We start from the raw sequence: 16,332 nt of genomic DNA on the forward strand, positions 1-16,332 counted from the left end.
ACACCTGTTGTTCCTTGTGTTATTTTTAGCCATTCTAAGTGGTGTGAGGTGATATCTCATTGTGGTTTTGATTTGTATTTTCCTGATGCCAAGTGAGGTGGAGCATCTTTTCATATGTCTGTCAGCCATCTGGATGTCTTCTTTGGAAAAATGTCTATTCATGTCTTCTGCCCATTTCTTAACTGGATTATTTGTTTTTTGGGGGGGTGTTGAGTTTGGTAAGTTCTTTATAGATTTTGGATACTAACCTTTTATCAGATCTGTCATTTGAAAATATCTTCCCTCATTCTGCAGACTGCTTTTAGTTTTGTTGATTGTATCCTTCATTATGCAAAAGATGTTATCTTGATGAAATCCCAATAGTTCACTTTTATTTTTGTTTCCCTTGCTTCCAGAGGCATGTCTAGTAAAAAGTTGCAATGGCTGAGGTCAGAGAGGTTTCTGCCTGTGTTCTCCTCTAGGATTTTGATAGTTTCCTGTCTCATGTCTTTCATCTACTTTGAATTTATTTTTGTGTATGGTATAAGAAAGTGGCCAAGTTTCATTCTACATGTTGCTGTCCAGTTTTCCCAACACTATTTGTGGAAGAGACTGTTTTCCATTGGATGATCTTTCCCACTTTGTTGAAGATTAGTTCAACATACAGTCCATTTCTGGGTTTTCTATTGTTCCATTGATCTATGTGTCTTTTTGCCAATACCATGTTGTCTTGATGACTGAAGCTTTGTAATAGAGCTTAAAGTCTAGAATCATGATGCCTCTAGCTTTGCTTTTCTTTTTCAGTATTGCTTTGGCTATTTGGAATTTTTTGTAGTCCTGAACAAATTTTAGGATTGTTTGTTCTAGCTCTGTGAAAAATGCTGGGAATATTTTTATAGGGATTGCATTAAATGTGTAGATTGCTTTGAGATCTTAGACATTTTAACAATGTTTGTTCTTCCAGTCCATGAGCATGGAATTTTTTTCTTCATTATTTGTGTCTTCTTCAATTTCTTTCATAAGTGTTCTATAGTTTTCAGAGTACACATCTTTTACCTCTTTGATTAGGTTTATTCCTAGGTATCTTATTGTTTCTAGTGCAATTGTAAGTGGGATTAATTCTTTTATTTCTTTTTCTGCTGTTTCATTATTAGTGTATAGTAATGCAATCGATTTTTGTACATTGATTTTATATACTGCAACTTTGCTGAATTCATGTATTAGTTCTAGCAATTTTTTGGTGGAGTGTTTTAGGTTTTTTACATAGAGTATCATGTCATCTGAGAAGCCTGACAATTTGATTTCTTCCTTGTCAGTTTGGAGGTCTTTTATTTCTTTTTGCTGTCTGATTTCTGAGGCTAAGACTTCTAGTATTAGGTTGAATAATACTGGTGAGAGTGGACATTCCTGTCTTGTTCCTGACTGTAGAGGAAAAGTGTTCAGTTTTTCCCCCATTGAGAGGGATATTAGCTGTGGGTCTTTCGTATATGGCTTTTATGATGTTGAGGTATGTTCCATCTATGCGTGCTTTGTTGTGGGTTTTTATCAAGAATGGATGCTGTGCTTTGTCAAATGCTTTTTCTGCATATATTGAGAGGATCATATGGTTCTTATCCTTTCTTTTGTTAATGCTTATATCACATTGATTGATTTGGAAATATTGAGCCACTCCTGCACCCCAGGAATAAATCCCACTTGATCAAGGTGAATAATTCTTTTAATGTATTGTTGGAGTCAATTTGCTAGTATTTTGTTGAGGATTTTTATATCCATGTCTGTCAGGGATATTGGCATGTAATTCTTCTTTTTAGTGAGGTCTTTGTCTGGTTTTGGAATCAAGGTAATGCTAGACTCATGGAATGAGTATGGAAGTTTTCTTTCAATTTCTATTTTTTTTTTAAGAGTTTGAGAATATTTATAAATTCTTTTCTAAATGTCTGGTAGAATTCCCCTGGGAAGCCATCTGGCCCTGGACTTTGGTTTATTGAAGATTTTTGTTTGCAGATTCAACTTCTTTTTTGGCTAAGGGTCTGCTCAAATTTTCTTTTTTTTCCTATTTCAGTTTTGGTACTTTATATGTTTCTAGGATTTTGACCATTTCTTCTAGATTGTCCAGTTTTTTGGCATATAATTTTTCATGATATTCTTATAACTGTTTGTATTTCTGTGATGTTGGTTGTAATCTCTTCTCTTTCATTCATGATTTTATTTATTTAGGTTCTTTCTCTTTTGTTTCTGATAAAGCTGGTTAGGGATTATCAATTCTATTAATTCTTTCAAAGAACTAGTTCTTATTTTCATTGATCTGTTCTACTGGTTTTCTTTTTTTTTCATTTTTATATGGTTTATTTCTTCTCTAATCTTATTATTTCCCTTCTTCTGCTGGCTTTAGTCTTTATTTGCTGTTTCTTTTCTAGCTCCGTTAGACTTTTAAGACTTTTCTTACTTTGTCAGGTAGGCCTGTGTTGCAATATACTTCCCTTTTTGGACCACCTTTGCTGTATCCCAAAGGTTTTGGACTGTCATGTTTCATTTTCATTTGTTTCCATGTATTTCTTTTTAATTTCTTCTTTAATTTTATGGATAACCCATTCAGTTTTTAGTAGGATGTCCTTTAACCTCCATATACTTGTGGTCTTCCCAAATTTTTTTTTGTGGTTGAATTCACATTTCACAGTGCTGTGGTCAGAAAATATGCATAATCTGATCTCATCCTTTTGTACTTGTTGAGGGCTGATTTGTGACCCAGTGTGTGATCTATTCTGAAGAATGTTCATGTGCACTCAAAAAGAATGTTTAATTCAGTACTTTAGGATGGAATGCTCTGAATATATCTGTTAAGTCCACCTGGTCATGTAACTCAAAGCCATTGTTTCCTTGTTGATTTTCTGCTTAGATGATCTGTCTATTGCCATAAGTGGGACATGTAAGTTCCCTACTATTATTGTATTATTATCAATGAGTTTCTTTATGTTTGTTATTAATTGATTTATATACTTAGGTGCTGCCACATTGGGGACTTAAATATTTACAACTGTTAGATCTTGAAGGATAGACCCCTAACTAAGCTATAATGCCCTTCTTCATCTCTTATTAAACTCTTATTTTTAAAATCTAGTTTGTTTGAGATAAGTATGGCTACTCTGGCTTTCTTTTGATGTCCATTTATATGATAGATGGTTCTACATCCCCTGACCTTCAATCTGCACACATCTTTTGGTCTAAAATGAATCTCTTGTAGGCAGCATATAAATGGGTCTTATTGCTTATACCCTATGTCTGTTGATTGGAGCATTTACTCCATTTACATTCAGAGTGAATACTGAAAGGTATGAATTTAGTTTCATTGTGTTACCTGTAAAGTTAGTATTTCTGGTGATGTTCTCTATTCCTTTCTAGTCTTTGTTACTTTTGGTCTTCTTTGTGGCCCCTTAAAGAGTCCCCTTTAATATTTCTTGCAGCGTTGGTTTAACAGTTATGAACTCCTTTAGTTTTTGTTTTTCTGGGAAACTCTATCTCTCCTTCTATTCTAAATGACAGTCTTGGCTTCACATTTTTCCTATTCACCACGTTGAATATATTCTGCCACTCTCTTTTGGGCTGCCAAGTTTCTGCAGACAGATCTGCTGCAAACCTGATCGTCTTCCCGTCTAGATTAAGGACTTTTCCCCTTGCTGCTTTCAGGGTTCTTTCCTTGTCTGCATATGTTGTGAATTTGATGATGCAGTGTCCTGGTGATGGCTGGCTTTTGTTGAATTTCATGGGAGTTCTCTGTCCTTTTTGGATTTTGTTGTCTGTTTCCATGCCCAGATTAGGGTATTTTTCAGCTATAATTTGCTAATTAAACCTTCTCCTTTTTCTTTTCTTCTTCTGGGACTGCTATAATATGAATGTTGTTATGCTTTAAGGAGTCACTTAGTTCGCTAAGTCTACCTTCATGATCCAATACCTTTCTTTCCTCTTTTTTTTTTTCAGCTTTTTCATTTTCCATAATCTTATCTTCTATATTACTGATTCATTTCTCTGGTTTGTCTATCCTCATTGCCATTACATCAATTCAGGTTTGCATCTTGCTTATAGGATTTTGTATTTCAGTCTGACTAGTTCTTAGTTCTTTTATCTCTGCAGTAAGGAATTTTCTAGTGTCTTCAATGCTTTTGTCAAGCCCAGTTAATTTTAAATTCTGTTCAGACATTTAAATTCTGTTCTGTTTTTAATTCTGGTTCAGACATCTTGTTTGTATCTATATTGATTAAATCCCTGGCTGTGAACTCTTCCTTTCTTTCCTTTGGGGGAAATTCCTCCATCTTGTCATTATGTCTGGGGCATGTGTGTGTGTGTGTGTGTGTGTGTGTGATTTTTAGGAAAGGCTGTTGCATTCCTGCTCCTGAGAGTAATTGCTATATTAAGAAGAGGTTTTAAAAAAAAAAGAGGAAGGAGGAAAAAAAAAAAGAAGCTAGAGCCTAGGTATCCTAGGTGTGTTTGGTCTGCTGGTTTGCTTGTTAAAAGAAGCTATATGTTTTTAAATCACAAAACAAAAACAAAAACAAAACAAAAGGAAGCTAGATCCTAGGTATGTTTTGGTCTGCTCATTAAAAGAAGCTAGTTAGTTAATTAATTAATTTGAGTAAAATAAAAGAAACCTAGATCCTATTTCCCTTAGAAGTAAAGCTTTGCAGTGCCCCATGATCAGGAGACTTGGTATGTGTGAAGGGTTTGTGCTGGTCTTCTGGTGGAGGAGCCTGCTGCTCTAGGTCTCAGACTTTCAGTAGTGGAGATCACCTGCAGGGTGCAAGGGAGTAGGGCTTAGTGTAAGCATCTCCAGCCTCCACTGGGTGGTGCTGTTTTTCTCCCTGAAGTTTGTCAGCCCTGATGGGCAGAGTGAAATGGCAACTCCCTGCTCTCTAGTCCCTGGACTGGGGAGCTTGTACCTGACACTCTTCAGAAAACCCTCACAGAAGAGCAAACAATCACCTCCACCAGATCCCTGCCTTTACCTGCCTGCATCTGAGTTGTCTGCCTGTTAGGTGGCTCAGCACTCCTTTTAATCTCAGGGGTGTGGCTGGGTTTCAAACTCCAGGTTTTAAAGATCTCTGCTCTCCTCTGAGGGTCTCACTGCACTGTGACCCTTGACAGCTTGTCCCAGAAATCTCTCGTGTGACCACCCAGAGGTTCAGAGTTTACAGTAAAGAGCAGCCAAAAGCTAGCACTAAGGTTTGTAGTCCTCAGCCAATGTCTGTTTTCCTATGCTAGGAATGGAACAGCTCAATGTCACCTATAGGTTTTGTCCCTGTGCCACCACTCCCAAATGCACTCCAAGCAGGGGAAGTGCTTCTCTCCTGTGACCCAGGGGATCCTCAGATGATACTGTCCACTCCCAGGTCTCTGCCCTTCCTACCAGAGCTCTGCTAAGACTGCCAGGTGTGATCCTGGTAATAGCACAGACCTCCAAACTTCAGACTCTGTGCTCCACTGTTTACAAAAATTTGCGATAGTCAGCCCCTCTCCCCTTCCCAGACAATGGTTTTGGCGAAAGGTTTTTTCGTGCAATTCTCTACATGTGCTTTCACTTTCTCTCTCTCTTTTCCTTTCTCTCTTGCTCCTCTCTCAGTGATCAGGGCTTCCTCCCTTCTGCAGGACCCGCAGCTTTTCTCTCCCCAAATCAGCTCTCCACGGCTCCTATAGTCCATGATGTGGTGTTTTTTTAAAATTTCTAGTTGTGCAGTTTTGCTCAACCAGTCCTCAAATCAATATTTCTTGGGTGTTCAAAATTATTTGATATTTATCTAGCTGGTTTTGAGTGACAAGGCTAGCCCAGGGTCCCTCATTCTTCTGCCATCTTAACTTGTCTCCAGTAGTTCTCACTTTTGACTCCTCACTAAGAGCAACTGAGGAGTTTTTTAAAACTATTGATGTCTGACCCTCACCATATGAATTCTGATTAAATTAGTATGAGGTATAGCCTAAACACGTGGCATTTTTAAAGCTCCAGGCAATTCTGCTGCACAGCTGAACACCAGCTACATACTACTTAACTATATTAGCAACACAAAGGAGCCATTTTAATGTTTCTTAAATTCATTAAAATTGTTTCTTAGTATTCTTATTTTCCTGTTCCCTCCAAATGTTTCATTCTCTGTGTCTTTGTATGTGTACGAATACACAGTTTGCCCACTGAGAAGGTCAATATGCTATATGGTGATTACTGTCTAAGAGGGCAGATAACTGAAAAGACCAAACCAAATAGACATTATTTTCACACCCAGGGCAAGAGGAAGGAAGAAAAGAAAAGAAGGGAAGAGAAGGGAAGGGAAGGAAAGGAAAGGAAAGAAAGCCACTCCACACATGTTGAGTTCTTACTTTCTTACTGTGCACCAGATGCTATAATATGCACTTCATTATTTCACTTAATGCTAACAACAAAAGGAAGAATGAGATTATCTCTACTTTATAAATGAGGGATCTGGAACTGAGAGAGGGAAATATAGTCTGAGGACAAGAAGAATTTATATCTGGGTCTGCTTGGTTCTTCCAAAGACTGTGCTCTTTTCACACATTCTCATAGGAAGAGAAATTTGTTACAAGGTACAGAAGAAAAAAAAAAATAGCCCAAGTTAGTCTTCACATGATGAATTCTAGTCCTAACGCTGTCCCTAACTGGTCATGCCACTGTGAGTGAATCCCCACATCTCTGGGCTTTGATTTCTTCATCAATAAATGGGGATACAAGCTGTAATTCATTGGATTAAATGAGATAATACTCAGCACAATGCCTGGCATATGGAAAGTACTCAAGTAATGTTAGCTGTTACTATCTACCCCTCTTCATCACCATCAATACAATCTTTCCCCAAATTCCTTCAGTTTCTAAATTGAGATTAAGAAGTTGTTACCTTTTTAATATATATCTTATTTATTTATTTGACAGAGAGAGAGCACAAGCAGGGAGAGTGGCAGGCAGAGGGAGAGGGAGAAGCGGACTCTCCCCTGAGCAGGGAACCCAATGTGGGGCTTAATCTGAAGACCCTGGGATCATGACCTGAGCCGAAGGTAGATGCTTAACTGACTGAGCCACCCAGGTGCCTGTAGAATTTGTTACTTTCTTTGCTATCAGCAGCAATTCTCTGAAACTCTTCAATCAGTGACCTCATCTTGAAAATTGGTCTTTGCTTATAGTCAGCCACTCCCTTCCTGTAACCCTCCCACTTTTTATCACCCCAGGGTGTCCAGCCAGCTGTAGATGTTTGCTGGTCCCCCACAGCTATGACAGCAAGTTGTAGTGGTGTTTTGGTGACCCTTGCATGTGCTCCATTGGGTCTCACATGCTGTGCTGCTCTGTTTGACCTCTCTAAGGCATTCGTATGAAAGTCTCATGCCAGACATGCAGGATTTCTATCCAGTGAGCACATTGTTAAATGGATCACACTCCACAGCTTTGAAACGAATGATGTAGTTCTGTTATTTGATATCCTCTAGGCTTAAAGATAGTCCAGGATGCAATTTGGAATTACAGAAAAAGTAAGATTTTTTTCTTTTACATTCTGGTTATGTAATGCTGGGCTTGTGTCTTAACTTCTTGGAATCTGCATTTTTCTCATCTGTGAAATTGGTTTTGTAAGATTTGGGAGGTGTAAAGTGCATCAAAGAGTGCCTGAATCATAGCAGCTCCTCAACAGAAGTTAGGAACCATCCCTCATGATTTTATTTGGGAGGCTAATGATAACTTTCAAGTGAGACCAAGGAGCAGGGTTGTGTCAAACTTTAGAGATGGCCAATCATGGTTTTATAAGAATGTTACAATAAATTTGCTGTCCCAGTGACCTGCTGTCACTGTTTTAAGTAGCAGATTTCTGCAACAGCTTTCACTTCAGCATTCCCACTGGGTACATGTCTAAGATTCTCCTGAACACAGACTGGGATGTGACCTCAGGCACCTTCAGACTCATAGTCATTCCATAGCAATGGTGGGACATAATCGATGGCATTTCATTTTGTATATGCCTTCTAGCACCTAGCAGACTGACTCAGTCTCCTGCAAACACAGGAGTGACTGCCCTCAGCTTCTGCCAATGTCTGCAACCTGACTGGATGGAAGACTTTTCAACTGCCTGAACATATTGCCTGACCTCAGCATCTAGGTCTTGCACTTCAGCGCTTATCAATAAGGGGGTGGACAAGACCAAGCTCACTTGGTCTCTACCAGAAACCAGCTAGAGCTGATGTCCCAGAAATGTGTGGATATTTCCAGACAAGTATTTCTCAAAGCAGGGTCCAGAAACCACTTTATCAGAATTTCTTAGGCCTTGTTAAAATGTAGTTTCAGACTCCTCTTCCAAGTAAATTAGGGTCCCTGAACGTTAACACAGAATTTGTATTTTAACACACTGTCCAGGTAATTATTAAGTGTATTGTATTATGCTTTTTGCTTTTAATTTGAGTTGCTATAAAAGTATTACTTACTCAAATTAAAAAAAAAAATCACTAAAAGGCATACTAAAAGTCAACAGTTACCTCCTATCCCCTGCCCAGATCCATTTCCTAGAGGTTACCATGTAAACTTTTATTACTTTCTTCCTCTAGTTTTTATTGCTTTGTTTCTAAATAACATGCTAATATTGTAATTTTATGTCCTATTAATTTTACACATCATCTGCTGACTTCTGTTATGAATAATGAATATTTAGCAATTTACTTGACATAATTATTCAGTGTCACCTTTTTGATAGTTCCTCAAGATTTTTTTAATTAAATCAAGGGTTAGCATTACTATTTATGACTATATAAAGATTGCCTAGTACTGAGCCAACAGAGAGATTATGCATATGTTCTCTTTCTTATTCAACTTCTGTTTTATCTTGGCATTTCAACTCCATCAAATAATGGGAAGTTTTATTTTCCAAATATTCAAATATATCAGATATTTGGCATTTTCTTTCCCTTGCCCTAGGAGACTTCATTCCTAGATTACCCCATTCTTCTGCTCTGTGGGGCTCTTAATTCTGTTTTCCTTGTTTGATTTCCTGTTACCTATTTCCATATCTTCCTCTTTTCTGAGGCTTAAAAAGACTTACTTATTTGGGTAAAATATATCCCCCAGTAACTTCCCTAAGAAACAGTACGTGGAGAAGTGCCCTTCCCACCACAAGCTTTTAGGATATTTCTTTATTCCTGATGTCCTAAAATTCATAAATATCAATCTGAGTGTATTTCTTTTTTATTAATTGAGATGGACACATGGAGAGACTTACCCATCTGGAAAGTCACGTTCTCAGTTCTAGAGAACTTTCTTTCTTTTCTTTTCTTTTCTTTTCTTTTTTTCTTTGAAAATTCTCTCTCTCCTATTTGTTGTAAGTTAAAACCTCTCAGATTGACTCTCCCAAATTTCTTATCCTGTTTTCTATTTTCTACTTTTACTTCTCTTTTGTTCTATTTTCCTAGCAATTTCCTTGGCTCTAGGTCCTCTCTTTTCTCCATGTTGCTTTTTCTCTTTGTTTGAATCTTCCTCATGTTAGAAACTTTCCTCAACTGCCCAGTAATCTTTGACTATCTGTTTCTATTTAAGGGTCAGCAGCAAATAGCTAATTTGAAACTTTCTGTGATGGAGGAGCTTGTCAACCACCTCTAGATAGAGGAACAGAGCAAAAACCCAGCCACCTTGCATGGAAGATTTCAGTCACTCCCATAGTGGCTTTGTGATTCTCCACTTCTTTTGTTGTACCTGCTGCTTTAAATTTTAAGCTTTTCCAAGGTTCTGAGAGAAGATTCAGATTGTGTCTTATATGTCTCTCTTGGACACCCAGAGTTTGTAGCTTTTTCCACTCTGCTAAGGAAGTCACCACTCTCTTTGAAAGATTTCTCTCTTCCAAGAAAGTGTGTTAATTCTCTTTGTCCTTGTGCATTAATATTTTTACTGTTGTTTACATTTAAAGGGTTTCCAAGAAGAGGAAGGTATATGTAGTCATCCACCATGTTGAACCAGAAGTTTCCTTTATTTTCTAATGCAGAGCAAACAGCAAATATTTCTGTTACAACCCTCTGTCTAGTGAGAAACCTCCAGTGAAACAAGAACACTGGCTCTGGAATTCAGAAGATAGGAGTAGAAGCCAGTTCTAACATTTACCACACACTTAATGTTTCTGATACCCAGGTTCCTTGTCTTTAAAGAGAGCTAGAAATACCCACCAATGAATAATCAATGCTAGGGCACAGTGTTCATGATTTCTATTTTAGGGATTATTTAGAGTTGACTTGATCACAAGTAGGAAGAAAGTCACAAATAGTTTAGGCTAATCCCTGTAATCCCGTAGGTTCTCAGAACTCTGCCCGGTGATGTGGCATATGAGTGATGATGGGGAGTGATATTTCACTAACTTAACAGAATCATCCCATTTCAGAAATTTTCTGATGGAAAAGCCTTCCCCAAAGATAACTCACAAACTGTTATATTGCAGAAGAAAGGAAGAAAAATGTCAATGAAAATTGCAAGCTCTCTCTTCTTTTGGTCAAAGTGTGATTTTTCTGCAAGAATAGAGCTGTTTAGAAATTAGTCTTTTACGTAGTTTCCAGAGACAGTTTATCTTTTTCAAAATCTAATTATAAAATCCCTCAGGAAATAGAAAGCATTAACTGAGAGCCAGAGTTCAGGAAGATAATAACAAATTATTCATGGCTCAAAAAAAGAGTTTTCATGAAATGTGTTGAACAACTGTATTTGAAGTATTAACAAATGTTCTCGAATTCCCACATGTAGATCCAGACTGACTGATTTCCTCAAATTTTAGGTCCTGCTTGAAATATTATTTCTCCAACAGCCTAGAAACTCTTGTTCCTGAAAAGTAGGATACTTATACTATGAATGTCATGAAAGGCACATTTGGAAATATTTTCATTATTTCTTGCTACTAAAAATAACCTTATGTATCTATTTTTGAACTAAAAGTTTTCTAATTATAAAAATAATATGATGATTATAGAAAACTTCAAAAATACAATTGCAGTATAATCTGGCATTATAGTTAAAACTTATTTCAATTTTCATCAAAAGTATTAAGTCTGTATATAGACTTCATAAAATTAAAGCTTAAAAAATGGGGAAAACTGTATTAAGTGGGAAGGGATGAGTAGATAGAGCACAGGAGATTGTTAGGGCAATGAAAATAATCTGTAGGATACCATAATGATGGATCCATAATATACATCTGTCCAAAGCTCTGGAATATACAATACCAAGAATGAACCATAATGTGAACTGTAGACTTTAGGTGATCATAATATGTGACTGTAGGTTCATCAATTGTAACAAATATGCTACTCTTTTAGGGGATGTTTATAACAGGGGAGGCCATCCATCTGTGGGGGCAGGAGGTATATGAGAAGTCTCTGTACCTTCTTCTTAATTTTGGTGTGAACCTAAAGCAACTTCAAAAAAAAAAATGAAGTCTCTTTTTTTTTTAAGATTTTATTTATTTATTTGACAGAGAGAGATCACAAGTAGGCAGAGAGGCAGGCAGAGAGAGAGGGGGGAAGCAGGCTCCCCACTGAGCAGAGAACCCGATGTGGGGCTTGATCCCAAGACCCTGGGATCATGACCTGAGCTGAAGGCAGAGGCTTAACCCACTGAGCCACCCAGGCGCCCCAAGAGAGATCTTTTTAATTGAGGACTTTGACTGCTTGGATAAGGCCCACCCACATTATGGAGCATATCTACTTTACTCAGAGTCTTAAGTTAAATGTTAATCTCACCTAACATCTATCTTCAAAAACATAGAATAATGTTTGAACAAATACCTTGGTACTGTGGCCAAGATGACACATAAAATTAGCCATCCCATTAAATTCAGGCTCTTGATACCTATTGTCAAATCATTTTTAATAGTTTTATTTCTCATCTGTACTATATAAGGTCATAATACATCTAAACAATTAAAATTGTGTTTTTCCTATTTTTGCTTATTCTATATGCAAAAATCCCATGATTTTAATTTATATACTTTTGATTACAGTGAAACTAAATATTCTGTCATATATATCAACTATTTATGCTTCTGTCTGTTGCCCATTAATTTTTTCCATATTTTCTATGCAAAAAGCAATGAAAAAATCACAAAGGAAAAAAGTTTATTATATTCAAGGCTACAAAATTTATGAAAATCTGCATAGTGATGAAAGAAATTATAGACTGGGGATATTATTTGAACAAATAGGACGTACTTAATGTTAAATCTCTACTCTCCAATAGGTTTTCACTGATCCTGAGCTTCCTGGCAGAGAAGGCATGTAAGCCAAGGTGACTAATGTCAGAGATGCTCCCAAATCGATTCCTAAACTAAGAATCCTGTAAAATACACCAAAATGTGAGACTATTCTTATAAGGCTCCCTTCTCCATCGCTTGCTTTCCATGCAGAAATTCATTTGTATAACTGTGCTCATTTCCTGAAATATCCATTTCATTCTTGAGCACAAGATCTTTCCAATAATAGCCAGGCACTCTTCTAAGCTCTTTACTCATTCCTCACAACAGCCTTATTAAGTAGGCATGATTATAATCTCCATTTCAGAGATGAGAAAACTAAAGCCCAGCAAGTCTAAATGATTTACTAGTCAGTTACAGAAGCAACCCATTACTGGTGTTCACTCATGTATTGTTTCTAACCAGTGGGCTACTTATGTGTTTGTTTATTCTCAAATTCTTAGGAGGCTTTGGGATGACTTTCACAAACATCCAAGAAAGATGCTTAAGAGCAAAACTGAACATCATTTCAAAGCATTGAGATGAACACAAAAAAGTAAAAGGGATTCTTGGCAAGAGCTCAAATTAGAGAGTGGTGCCAACTGAGAAGTGATCTTCAAGGACTTTTTTCAGGTCCTGAAAAAAACCAACACTGAATTTCCTTTCTCAAGGAAACCACACAGAAACAAGAGGAAATTCTGGCGAAAACAATCTCAGAAGGACAGAGTGGGACAAAGAAGGAGATGAAGGAGAGATGAAACCTTCAAACACGAGCAATTTCCACTCCAACAGTTCAGTGTATGCAAAGTTGTCCTAGATGACAGATCTCGAAAGGAAAGCTTCCAAGCCTCCAGTATGACTTTTGAATGCAGCTCTGACTTGCTGTTATGTGAGCATTGGAAGGAATCACTCCCAATTCTAGACAGCTAGTAAATGAAAAACACAAAAACTTTAAAATTCATGATAAAACATCAAAAGAAAATAGACAAAATACAAGGAATATGCAATAGAAAAATGAGCGGTATCACACTTATGACAAGATTCTTGAACGAATTAATTCAAGTATTTGTAAAGCTATCAACCTGGTCAGCCCTTTGATAAGTGCTGGATATACCATTGTGAGCAAAATCAGACAAGTTCTTGGATTTCATGAAATTTACAGGTAAGTGAGGGAGACAGTCATTTGTCTCATAACCATATGACTCAATCTGAAATTACAACTGAGGTGAGCGCAATGAAGTAAAGGGACATGATCCAGTGAGAGAAAGTAATAGGGAGAGTGGTCTAGTCAGAACTTACAGGACTGGTCATCCTGGCAGAAGTGAAGAATTGAGATCTGAGACGTAAGTAGGTGAGTTGGTGAAAGAACAATGTGTAGAAGACAGGAAATAGGGTACTTTCCCATTACGGTCAGAAATGAACAGTAATGCCCGTTAACACTATTATTAACTCCATTCAGGAAATACAACAGGATAATAAAACAAAATGGGACAGGAAGAGGCAAAATTGTTATTATTTTCAGATCGCATGGCTATCTCTCTAGAAAATCCCTTCCCACAATGTAATTAAATGTTATATTGGAAAGGATTTTCAGGGGCACCTGGGTAGCTCAGTGGGTTAAAGCCTCTGCCTTTGGCTCTGGTCATGAACCCAGGGTTCTGGAATCGAGCCCCGCCTTGGGCTCTCTGCTCAGCAGGGAGCCTGCTTCCCCCCCAGCCCCCACCTGCCTCTCTGCCTACTTGTGATCTCTGTCTGTCAAATAAATAAATAAAATCTTTTAAAAAAAGGATTTTTGGTAGGATGATTGGTTATACATATATACAAAAATCAATATTCTTTAATATATCAATAATGAAGGGATATTATTTGCAACAATAACAATGGAAAATACATAGGCATAAACATAACAAGAAATGTAGAAAAACTATTAATTCCACTGAACAATATCAAAGAAAGCAAAAGTAGATACATGCCATATTCTTTTTTTTTTTTTTTTAAAGATTTTATTTATTTATTTGACAGAGAGAAATCACAAGTAGATGGAAAGGCAGGCAGAGAGAGAGAGGGAAGCAGGCTCCCTGCTGAACAGAGAGCCCGATGCGGGACTCGATCCCAGGACCCCGAGATCATGACCCCAGCCGAAGGCAGCGGCTTAACCCACTGAGCCACCCAGGCGCCCCCATGCCATATTCTCAAAAGAAAATATTTTAAAGTGTCCTGTCTCTCCAAAGTATTATATAGTTAACATTTTGGGGAGGGTGGGAACAGAACTTGAGAAAATAGTTGTAAATTTAATTTGGAAGAATTAAAAAAAAAAACTGGGTGATTTGTTTTACTGTATACTGAAACATACTATGAAACCATAGTATTTTTTAAGTGGGTGCAAAAAGACACAAGTAAATCAATGGAGCGAAACAAAATTCCAGAAACAGACTTAAATAAATATAGAATTTTAATTTACTACCATTTTTAATAGGTTGACTGAATTCTGTTGTTTGGATGCACAATACAATCAGGGTGTACCATGAGGACGGTACTGCTCCTGATCATTCTCCCTGTATAAGGTGACTAGGATCATCTGGTTTTGCCTGGCACAGGTTTATGCCTCTTATCTTGGCATAATTATCAATAGTTTCTTCTTTCAATATCAAAACTGTCCCCTCATGGATTGCATAGACACCCAAGTTATAGATATTATTTCTGATTTTGCCTAATTATTAAAAAATACCTCAATAAATATCCTAGCAGATATTTATTTATATTATTTATTAATTTTTATTATTTATATATTCTCTTTTACAGAATTTTTATATGGCTCAATCAAAACATGTGCATACTTTAAGCTTTCTCATACATACTGCCCTGCCTTCCAGAAGGACTGTACCAATGAACACTCCCACAAGCAATTATGACCAGAGTCCTTTTTTTCCGCAAACTTTAACAAAACTGGTAGTACCATTTATTTTTTAGGATTTTTGCCAGTCTGATAAGCAAAATAGTATCTCATTGCTTTAACATAGACTTATTTCATTATTGTTGTGAGTGATTATTTGTATAGTGTTCTTTCATTGAGAGCAACAGAAAGGAGCTCTCAAATGAGAGGCATGCAGAGGAGGGGTAGCAGAAGCCCACAGGATTCATGGAAGCCTGGATGACCAGGCTGAGGAATGGGTGGGACACAGGTGTCTCAGGAGGTAAGGAGACAGTCACTCCAGCCAGCAGTGGACTCAGTAGGAAGGGCATCCCTGAGTCAGGGCTGCTCAGGGCACCAATGCAAGAACAAAATGGAACCCCAACAGCTTTGGTCTCTTTATTCCTCTCTTAACTTTCAAGTTCCATTTGACCCTGGACCACAGGCCTGCCCTCAGCCTGGGAATGGGCAGTCTCTCATTACAACCCCACTGAATCATAGCTAGAGGGAAAGTGAAAACTTCTTAAGGGAAATCCAAGGGCTCTTAGGATGGGGAAGTGGGCCTTGGGCAGAGAACCCAATAAATGACCATGAGAGCTTTCTTCTATATCATTGGCTGTTTATTTCCCCTTCCGTGAACCATCTATTCGTGTCCTTTGTCCTTTTTCTCCTAGTGTTTTGAGTAGGTTTTGCTGACATACAGGAGATCTGCAAGTACATTGGAAAGCTGAACCCAGCAGGACTTTGCAGAAGCCCCCTAAAGATTTCTTCATTCTGTAATTCACAAAAGTTAACGGCCCTCCTCTACAAGTTTTGTTGTTGGTTGGTTGATGACCTATATTTAAAATATGTAAGACTGTTAAGGAGCTAGTACTTTCCTCCTCTCTCACTTGTAGTGGTTCTAACTGTAACATTAGCTGCCTTAATATATAAACCTCAAAGTCATAGTGGCTTAAGTGATGATTTTAAGACATGGCCCCCAAATTCTTTGACATTCTTCCCATTAGAAATTGGGATCTATGTCTCATGAGCTTGACTCTAGTTTGTATGACTCTTTGATCAATAAATTATGGCATAAGGGATATTGTGTCAGTTTCTGGGCCCAAACTTCAAAAAACTCAGTTTCTGCTATCTGTCTCCTGAGACATTTGCTGTTAGGATCTAGACACTATATCACGAGGATGGCGAACAGCCAGTGGAAAGGCCAGAACG

Source organism: Mustela nigripes, chromosome 2 (assembly GCF_022355385.1).
Source record: "Mustela nigripes isolate SB6536 chromosome 2, MUSNIG.SB6536, whole genome shotgun sequence".
NCBI classification, from domain to species: Eukaryota; Metazoa; Chordata; class Mammalia; order Carnivora; family Mustelidae; genus Mustela; species Mustela nigripes.